Here is a 10,851-nt window from a genome sequence, read left to right as displayed (position 1 = left end):
GCCGAACGTTGTTTTAAAAACAACTGTTGCAAAACCGACCAAGTCGAACGAGTTCGATCGAAGTCGATTCTTTGCAAAGGAATGTTGCTAGCGCACGCTTCAAGTTACGCAACCGAAATGTTCTTAGAAAAGAACCACGGTTGCGAAAGGATCGAGACGCTTAGGCAACGAAATGGCACGAATCGAATGTCTAACCTTACCTCTACTCAATCGCGCTAGCGCGAAGGTTTCGGCAAGTCGACAAACGAAACGAAAACGCAACTTAAACCGATCTCGATTCCCGAAAGATATACCTTCGCGAGGCGAGAAAAACGGTCACCATAGAACCGACTAATCGTCTTCGAATTAACGAGTACGAATAGCGGTCGCAGGGGTCAGTAATGCGACACTCAGACAGGCGAAACCTCGGATGTGACCCGAGATCGCGTGTGCGTTCGAAATACAATCTCAACGCGTGTTGCTACTCACGCGAGAGATGCCATCGACCCACGTACAGAGGTAATTCATCGTTTAGAGTCGTAAAATAAAACCCTTGAAATAAAGCACTTTCCGCTAAGAAAGTCGGACGCTTGGTGACGCCCTATGATAGAGGTTATACGGACATTGCCGGGAATTTACCGCGCAGCGGGTAAACTCCCAGAGATGGAACCGATCGTGCTGCCGCGGGGGAAATATCCGCGGCTCGAGCCCTCTATCTTCCATACGCTCAGACACGAAAGATTCCACACTCGTGCATTCTGGTCTGCCGAGATTTAGCCACTGTCGCCTCCAACTCTTGCTGGCGTTCGTATTAGAAGGTTGCATCACCGGATGGATGTTCGTCTAACGGTCCGCAGCATCGTTCGTCCGGACGAAACCAACGATACAGGCAGACACATCAGACAAGACTCCTCCAATGAGCACCTTCGTAATACGGAACATCTTGGTCTGTGTTTCACTTCTAACTCCCGCCGGCATTCGTCTTTGAGGCTTGCTGGACTCGGTACCATACGCACCAAACGCACCGCAGCGTCGTTTGTCCGGACGAAACCAACGACGCGTGCGCTACCATAAGGTTGCATACTTCCCACTGTCACCTCCAACTCTTGCCGGCGTTTGTCTTGGAAGGTTTATTACCACCCACTCGACGCCATTTATAACACGACAAAGCCAGCCAGGGACTCGCGAAGGGACCCCTCGCCAAAGGATATCCGAACTTCGGTCTGTACACCCGTTAATCACTCGTCGACGCCTTTCGAAGTCCTTGAACTTCTTTCGGCGCCGCTCGTGGCGTGAAGACACTGCTCTGACGTGTCAAAAATGAACTAGTCGATAGGCTGCGCCTTCCTCTTTGTTACAAGCATATGAATAATCAATCAGATATGTGTGTAAGAAGAAATACCTGATTGAATGGGGATTTATGCAACTGAGTTTTACATCAGAATTGCACTGCTTCTTAAACTTGCTTTACTGTAGGAAGCTTTCGCCTACAGTCCCCATATGTAGTGTGGAACATAGGTATAAGGGAGCTCACTCAACTACGGGAATATGTTTATTTTGTAATGGTGTAAATTTTCTAAGTCCGAAAACATATTACCGTAGTTTCGGACTTAGAAAATTTAAACCATTACAAAATAAAACTAAGTCCGAAAACATATTACCGTAGTTTGGGACTTAGTTTTATTTTGTAATGGTTTAAATTTTCTAAGTCCGAAACTACGGTAATATGTTTTCGGACTTAGTTTTATTTTGTAATGGTTTAAATTTTCTATGGTATTAGGGAGCTCACCCAACTACGAGAATATGTCTTAGAACATAGAAAATTTAAACCATTCCAAAATTAAAACTAAGTTTAATTTTGGAATGATTGAAATTTTCTATGTTCAACAACAAATTTCCATAGATAAAGACATTGAAAAACATATTACCGTAGTTTCGGACTTCGAAAATTTTAACCATTACAAAATAAAACTATGTTCTAAAACATATTCCCGTAGTTGAGTGAGCTCCCTAATACCTATGTTCCACACTACATATGGGGCAGTAGGTGAGAGTGTGCTACAGTAAAGCAAGTTTAAGAAACAGTGCAACTTTGGTATAAAACTCAGTTGGAAACCCCCATTCAATCAGGTATTCGTTCTTACACACATATCTGATTGATTATTCATATGCTTGTAACAAAGAGGAAGGCGCAACCTATTGTCTAGTCTGATGTGACTGCGTGTAACGTTGGTTTCGGCCGGACGAACGATGCTGCGTGTGGAAGTTTCAAGCATCTCGATTCCCACTTTTTTATTTATGGTCGAACTACGGGAATAAAACTTAGAAATATATTCATTAGCGAAATGTTTTTCAATGTCTATATCTACGGGTATTCGTTGTTGAACATAGTTTTATTTATTTTGGAATGGTTTAATTTTTCTAAGTCCGAAACTACGGAAATATGTTTTAGGACAGAAAATTTCAATCATTTCAAAATTAAACTATGTTGTAAAATATATTCCCGTAGTTGGTTGCGCTCCCTAATACCCATGTTCCACAGTACATATGGGGGCAGTAAAGCATGTTTAAGATACAGTGCAACTTTGATATAAAACTCAGTTGCAAACCCCCATTCAATCAGGTATTTCTTCTTACACACATATCTGATTGACTCTGCGACCGCTATTCGTACTCGTTAATTCGAAGACTATTAGTCGGTTCTATGGTGACCGTTTTTCTCGCCTCGCGAAGGTATATCTTTCGGGAATCGAGATCGGTTTAAGTTGCTATTTCGTTTCGTTTGTCAACTCGCCGAAACCTTCGCGCTAGCGCGATTGAGTAGAGTTGCGGTTAGACATTCGATTCGTGTCATACCGTTGCCGAAGCGTCTCGATCCTTTCGCAACCGTGGTTCTTTTCTAAGAACTTTTCGGTTGCGTAACTGGGAGCGTGCGTTAGGAACATTCCTTTGCAAAGAATCGATTTCGATCGAATTCGTTCGACGTGGTCGGTTTTGCAATAGTTGTTTTTAAAACAACGTTCGGCGACGCGTCTCGAATCTTTCGAAAGCGCGCCCTGGTTGCTTTGCGGAGGACGCTATGGGCGGGTTACTAGAAAGTTACGCAAGCCACCCATTATCGTCTTGAAACTAGTTTATCGAGTGATCTTAGTGGTAGTAGCACGTTATGAGTGGAGAGCGTAAGGTTTCCTTTTAAAGAAGGGACCATTTTTGTAGCTCTTGCGTCTGAGAGTTTGTTACTTCGTGTGGAAGTTTCAATCATCTCGATTTCCACGGATTCCCACTTTTTTATTTATTATTAAACTACGGGAACAGAAAAATCTTAGAAGGATTTTCATTCTTAAATAATATTGGAAGTTTTTTCAATGTTCAAAACTACGGCAATACGGTTTTGAACTTTGAAAATTTAAACCCTTCCAAAATAAAACTAAGTTCTAAAACATATTCCCGTAGTTGGTTGCGCTCCCTAATACCTATGTTCCACACTATATATGGGGGCGGTAGGTGAGAGCTTGCTACAGTGAAGCAAGTCTAAGAAACAGTGCAATTCTGATGTAAAACTCAGTTGCATATCCCCATTCAATCAGGTATTGTTTCTTAAACACATATCTGATTGATTATTCATATGCTTGTAACAAAGAAGAAGGCGTAGCCTATCGACTAGTTCATTTTTGACACGACACAGCAGTGTCTTCACGCCACGAGCGGCGCCGAATGGAGTTCAAGGTCTTCGAACGGCGTCGACGAGTGATTAACGGGTGTACAGACCGAAGTTTGGATATCCTTTGGCGAGGGTCCCTTCGCGAGTCCCTGGCTGGCTTTGTCGCGTTAAAAACGGCGTCGAGTAGGCGGTAATAAACCTTCGAATACGAACGCCGGCAAGAGTTGGAGGTGACAGGGGAAAGTATGCAACCTTATGGTAGCGCACACGTCGTTGGTTTCGGACGGACGAACGACGTTGCGGTGCGTTTGGTGCGTATGGTACCTAGTCCAGCAAGCCTCAAAGACGAATGCCGGCGTGAGTGAGAATTGAAACACAGACCAAGGTTACGAAGGTGCTCATTGGAGGAGTCTTGTCTGATGTGTCTGCTTGTATCGTTGGTTTCGGCCGGACGAACGATGCTGCGAACCGTTAGGTGGACATCCATCCGGTGTTGCAACCTTTGAATACGAACGCCGGCAAGAGTTGGAGGTGACAGGGGAAAGTATGCAACCTTATGGTAGCGCACACGTCGTTGGTTTCGGACGGACGAACGACGTTGCGGTGCGTTTGGTGCGTATGGTACCTAGTCCAGCAAGCCTCAAAGACGAATGCCGGCGTGAGTGAGAATTGAAACACAGACCAAGGTTACGAAGGTGCTCATTGGAGGAGTCTTGTCTGATGTGTCTGCGTGTGTCGTTGGTTTCGGCCGGACGAACGATGCTGCGGACTGTTAGGTGAACATCCATCCGGTGATGCAACCTTCGAAGACGAACGCCGGCAAGAGTTGGAGGTGACAGGGGAAAGTATGCAACCTTATGGTAACGTATGCGTTGTTGGTTTCGGCCGGACGAACGACGCTGCGGTGCGTTTGGTGCGTATGGTACCTAGTCCAGCAAGCCTCAAAGACGAATGGCGGCGGGAGTTGAAACAGAGTCCGCCCAACTCTGAAATGAAATGAAGCGAGTTCGAAGAAGCAGAGCGTGGTGAACTCTGAAATGAAATGAGGCGAGTTCGAAGAAGCAGAGCGTGGTGAACTCTGCAATGAAATGAGGCGAGTTCGAAGAAGCAGAGCGTGGTGAACTCTGAAATGAAATGAAGCGAGTTCGAAGAAGCAGAGCGTGGTGAACTCTGAAATGAAATGAAGCGAGTTCGAAGAAGCAGAGCGTGGTGAACTCTGAAATGAAATGAAGCGAGTTCGAAGAAGCAGAGCGTGGTGAACTCTGAAATGAAATGAAGCGAGTTCGAAGAAGCAGAGCGTGGTGAACTCTGAAAGACGAACGAAGCGCATAACATTTTACGAGGGTGCTCATTGGAGGAGTCTTGTCTGATGTGTCTGCTTGTATCGTTGGTTTCGGCCGGACGAACGATGCTGCGGACCGTTAGGTGGACATCCATCCGGTGATGCAACCTTCGAAGACGAACGCCGGCAAGAGTTGGAGGTGACAAGGGAAAGTACGCAACATTATGGTAGCGCATGCGTTGTTGGTTTCGGCCGGACGAACGACGTTGCGGTGCGTTTGGTGCGTATGGTACCTAGTCCAGCAAGCCTCAAAGACGAATGCCGGCGGGAGTTGAAACAGAGTCCGCCCAACTCTGAAATGAAATGAAGCGAGTTCGAAGAAGCAGAGCGTGGTAAACTCTGAAATGAAATGAAGCGAGTTCGAAGAAGCAGAGCGTGGTGAACTCTGAAATGAAATGAAGCGAGTTCGAAGAAGCAGAGCGTGGTGAACTCTGAAATGAAATGAAGCGAGTTCGAAGAAGCAGAGCGTGGTGAACTCTGAAAGACGAACGAAGAGCATAACATTTTACGAGGGTGCTCATTGGAGGAGTCTTGTCTGATGTGTCTGCGTGTGTCGTTGGTTTCGGCCGGACGAACGATACTGCGGACCGTTAGGTGAACATCCATCCGGTGATGCAACCTTCGAAGACGAACGCCGGCAAGAGTTGGAGGTTTCAAGGGAAAGTACGCAACATTATGGTAGCGCATGCGTTGTTGGTTTCGGCCGGACGAACGACGTTGCGGTGCGTTTGGTGCGTATGGTACCTAGTCCAGCAAGCCTCAAAGACGAATGGCGGCGGGAGTTGAAACAGAGTCCGCCCAACTCTGAAATGAAATGAAGCGAGTTCGAAGAAGCAGAGCGTGGTGAACTCTGAAATGAAATGAGGCGAGTTCGAAGAAGCAGAGCGTGGTGAACTCTGCAATGAAATGAGGCGAGTTCGAAGAAGCAGAGCGTGGTGAACTCTGAAATGAAATGAAGCGAGTTCGAAGAAGCAGAGCGTGGTGAACTCTGAAATGAAATGAAGCGAGTTCGAAGAAGCAGAGCGTGGTGAACTCTGAAATGAAATGAAGCGAGTTCGAAGAAGCAGAGCGTGGTGAACTCTGAAATGAAATGAAGCGAGTTCGAAGAAGCAGAGCGTGGTGAACTCTGAAAGACGAACGAAGCGCATAACATTTTACGAGGGTGCTCATTGGAGGAGTCTTGTCTGATGTGTCTGCTTGTATCGTTGGTTTCGGCCGGACGAACGATGCTGCGGACCGTTAGGTGGACATCCATCCGGTGATGCAACCTTCGAAGACGAACGCCGGCAAGAGTTGGAGGTGACAAGGGAAAGTACGCAACATTATGGTAGCGCATGCGTTGTTGGTTTCGGCCGGACGAACGACGTTGCGGTGCGTTTGGTGCGTATGGTACCTAGTCCAGCAAGCCTCAAAGACGAATGCCGGCGGGAGTTGAAACAGAGTCCGCCCAACTCTGAAATGAAATGAAGCGAGTTCGAAGAAGCAGAGCGTGGTAAACTCTGAAATGAAATGAAGCGAGTTCGAAGAAGCAGAGCGTGGTGAACTCTGAAATGAAATGAAGCGAGTTCGAAGAAGCAGAGCGTGGTGAACTCTGAAATGAAATGAAGCGAGTTCGAAGAAGCAGAGCGTGGTGAACTCTGAAAGACGAACGAAGAGCATAACATTTTACGAGGGTGCTCATTGGAGGAGTCTTGTCTGATGTGTCTGCGTGTGTCGTTGGTTTCGGCCGGACGAACGATACTGCGGACCGTTAGGTGAACATCCATCCGGTGATGCAACCTTCGAAGACGAACGCCGGCAAGAGTTGGAGGTTTCAAGGGAAAGTACGCAACATTATGGTAGCGCATGCGTTGTTGGTTTCGGCCGGACGAACGACGTTGCGGTGCGTTTGGTGCGTATGGTACCTAGTCCAGCAAGCCTCAAAGACGAATGCCGGCGGGAGTTGAAACAGAGTCCGCCCAACTCTGAAATGAAATGAAGCGAGTTCGAAGAAGCAGAGCGTGGTGAACTCTGAAATGAAATGAAGCGAGTTCGAAGAAGCAGAGCGTGGTGAACTCTGAAATGAAATGAAGCGAGTTCGAAGAAGCAGACCGTGGTGAACTCTGAAATGAAATGAAGCGAGTTCGAAGAAGCAGACCGTGGTGAACTCTGAAATGAAATGAAGCGAGTTCGAAGAAGCAGAGCGTGGTGAACTCTGAAAGACGAACGAAGAGCATAACATTTTACGAGGGTGCTCATTGGAGGAGTCTTGTCTGATGTGTCTGCGTGTGTCGTTGGTTTCGGCCGGACGAACGATACTGCGGACCGTTAGGTGAACATCCATCCGGTGATGCAACCTTCGAAGACGAACGCCGGCAAGAGTTGGAGGTGACAAGGGAAAGTACGCAACATTATGGTAGCGCATGCGTTGTTGGTTTCGGCCGGACGAACGACGTTGCGGTGCGTTGCGGTGCGTTTGGTGCGTATGGTACCTAGTCCAGCAAGCCTCAAAGACGAATGCCGGCGGGAGTTGAAACAGAGTCCGCCCAACTCTGAAATGAAATGAAGCGAGTTCGAAGAAGCAGAGCGTGGTGAACTCTGAAATGAAATGAAGTGAGTTCGAAGAAGCAGAGCGTGGTGAACTCTGAAATGAAATGAAGCGAGTTCGAAGAAGCAGAGCGTGGTGAACTCTGAAAGACGAACGAAGCGCATAACATTTTACGAGGTTGCTCATTGGAGGAGTCTTGTCTGATGTGTCTGCTTGTATCGTTGGTTTCGGCCGGACGAACGATGCTGCGGACCGTTAGGTGGAAATCCATCCGGTGATGCAACCTTCGAAGACGAACGCCGGCAAGAGTTGGAGGTGACAAGGGAAAGTACGCAACATTATGGTAGCGCATGCGTTGTTGGTTTCGGCCGGACGAACGACGTTGCGGTGCGTTTGGTGCGTATGGTACCTAGTCCAGCAAGCCTCAAAGACGAATGCCGGCGGGAGTTGAAACAGAGTCCGCCCAACTCTGAAATGAAATGAAGCGAGTTCGAAGAAGCAGAGCGTGGTGAACTCTGAAATGAAATGAAGCGAGTTCGAAGAAGCAGAGCGTGGTGAACACTGAAAGACGAACGAAGCGCATAACATTTTACGAGGGTGCTCATTGGAGGAGTCTTGTCTGATGTGTCTGCGTGTGTCGTTGGTTTCGGCCGGACGAACGATGCTGCGGACTGTTAGGTGAACATCCATCCGGTGATGCAACCTTCGAAGACGAACGCCGGCAAGAGTTGGAGGTGACAGGGGAAAGTATGCAACCTTATGGTAGCGCATGCGTTGTTGGTTTCGGCCGGACGAACGACGCTGCGGTTCGTTTGGTGCGTATGGTACCGAGTCCACCAAGCCTCAATTACTAATGCTAACGTCCGGCATTTTGTCAGTTCTTGCGGTAGGCGCAAGAATTTGATTCGTTTTTTTGTATTAAATATTCAACTACGGTATCATTTAAAAGTTAGTTTATAAACAATGCTTTATTATTGTTATTTTATTTATATAAACTACGGCAATAGACTTTTGGAGTGGAATATTTTGTGTTTCAAAAGTATTCCCGTACTTCGGTGTCGTCCCTAATACCTATGTTCCACACTATATATATGTGCGTAAACGAAGGTGTCGTTCGTCCCTGATACAAATGTTTAAGAAGCAGAGGCCACGAGAGGCGCCGAATGACGTTCAATGTCGTAAGTCAGTGTGTCCGTTTGTTTAGCCTGTGTGTCCGTTCGCTAAGTCTGTGTGTCCGTTCGCAATGTCTGTGTGTCCGTTCGCAAAGTCTGTTTGTCCGTTCGCATTGTCTGTGTGTCCGTTCGCATAGCCTGTGTGTCCGTTCGTTTAGCCTGTGTGTCCGTTCGCATAGTCTGTGTGTCCGTTCGTTTAGCCTGTGTGTCCGTTCGCTAAGTCTGTGTGTCCGTTCGCAAAGTCTGTGTGTCCGTTCGCAATGTCTGTGTGTCCGTTCGTTTAGCCTGTGTGTCCGTTCGCATAGTCTGTGTGTCCGTTCGTTTAGCCTGTGTGTCCGTTCGCTATGTCTGTGTGTCCGTTCGCAATGTCTGTGTGTCCGTTCGCATAGTCTGTGTGTCCGTTCACAAAATCTGTGTGTCCGTTCGCATAGTCTGTGTGCCCGTTCGCATAGTCTGTGTGTCCGTTCGTTTAACCTGTGTGTCCGTTCGCTAAGTCTGTGTTTCCGTTCGCAATGTCTGTGTGTCCGTTCGCATAGTCTGTGTGTCCGTTCACAAAATCTGTGTGTCCGTTCGCATAGTCTGTGTGTCCGTTCGCATAGCCTGTCTGTCCGTTTGCAAAGTTCTGTCTGGTCGATAACGTCCGGCATTGTGTCAGTTCTTGCGGCAATGTGATTCGTTTTTTGTATTAAATATTCAACTACGGTATCATTTAAAAGTTAGTTTATAAACAATGCTTTATTATTGTTATTTTATTTATATAAACTACGGCAATAGACTTTTGGAGTGGAATATTTTGTGTTTCAAAAGTATTCCCGTACTTCGGTGTCGTCCCTAATACCTATGTTCCACACTATATATATGTGCGTAAACGAAGGTGTCGTTCGTCCCTGATACAAATGTTTAAGAAGCAGAGGCCACGAGAGGCGCCGAATGACGTTCAATGTCGTAAGTCAGTGTGTCCGTTTGTTTAGCCTGTGTGTCCGTTCGCTAAGTCTGTGTGTCCGTTCGCAATGTCTGTGTGTCCGTTCGCAAAGTCTGTTTGTCCGTTCGCATTGTCTGTGTGTCCGTTCGCATAGCCTGTGTGTCCGTTCGTTTAGCCTGTGTGTCCGTTCGCATAGTCTGTGTGTCCGTTCGTTTAGCCTGTGTGTCCGTTCGCTAAGTCTGTGTGTCCGTTCGCAAAGTCTGTGTGTCCGTTCGCAATGTCTGTGTGTCCGTTCGTTTAGCCTGTGTGTCCGTTCGCATAGTCTGTGTGTCCGTTCGTTTAGCCTGTGTGTCCGTTCGCTATGTCTGTGTGTCCGTTCGCAATGTCTGTGTGTCCGTTCGCATAGTCTGTGTGTCCGTTCACAAAATCTGTGTGTCCGTTCGCATAGTCTGTGTGCCCGTTCGCATAGTCTGTGTGTCCGTTCGTTTAACCTGTGTGTCCGTTCGCTAAGTCTGTGTTTCCGTTCGCAATGTCTGTGTGTCCGTTCGCATAGTCTGTGTGTCCGTTCACAAAATCTGTGTGTCCGTTCGCATAGTCTGTGTGTCCGTTCGCATAGCCTGTCTGTCCGTTTGCAAAGTTCTGTCTGGTCGATAACGTCCGGCATTGTGTCAGTTCTTGCGGCAATGTGATTCGTTTTTTGTATTAAATATTCAACTACGGTATCATTTAAAAGTTAGTTTATAAACAATGCTTTATTATTGTTATTTTATTTATATAAACTACGGCAATAGACTTTTGGAGTGGAATATTTTGTGTTTCAAAAGTATTCCCGTACTTCGGTGTCGTCCCTAATACCTATGTTCCACACTATATATATGTGCGTAAACGAAGGTGTCGTTCGTCCCTGATACAAATGTTTAAGAAGCAGAGGCCACGAGAGGCGCCGAATGACGTTCAATGTCGTAAGTCAGTGTGTCCGTTTGTTTAGCCTGTGTGTCCGTTCGCTAAGTCTGTATGTCCGTTCGCAATGTCTGTGTGTCCGTTCGCTAAGTCTGTGTGTCCGTTCGCAATGTCTGTGTGTCCGTTCGCATTGTCTGTGTGTCCGTTCGCATTGTCTGTGTGTCCGTTCGCAAAGTCTGTGTGTCCGTTCGCAAAGTCTGTGTGTCCGTTCGCAATGTCTGTAAGTCCGTTCGCATAGTCTGTGTGTCCGTTCACAAAATCTGTGTGTCCGTTCACAAAATCTGTGTC

General features: G+C 47.0%; 1 long non-coding RNA gene across 1 annotated transcript; it reads left to right on the top strand.

Annotated features, from left to right (window-relative positions):
• Nucleotides 1-2,157: 2,157 nt before the first annotated feature.
• On the top strand, nucleotides 2,158-10,606 carry LOC149609862 (uncharacterized). Its single transcript, XR_016376874.1, has 3 exons — nucleotides 2,158-8,687; nucleotides 9,456-9,626; nucleotides 10,395-10,606. It is a non-coding gene; the product is annotated as an uncharacterized LOC149609862 (long non-coding RNA).
• The last annotated feature ends 245 nt before the right edge of the window (nucleotides 10,607-10,851 follow it).

Source organism: Phalangium opilio, unplaced genomic scaffold (assembly GCF_054372755.1).
Source record: "Phalangium opilio isolate 3A_F unplaced genomic scaffold, DU_Popi_V2 ptg000344l_1, whole genome shotgun sequence".
NCBI lineage: Eukaryota > Metazoa > Arthropoda > Arachnida > Opiliones > Phalangiidae > Phalangium > Phalangium opilio.
Note: the sequence above shows the minus strand (reverse complement) of the source record. Positions and strands in the feature narration are given on the sequence as shown.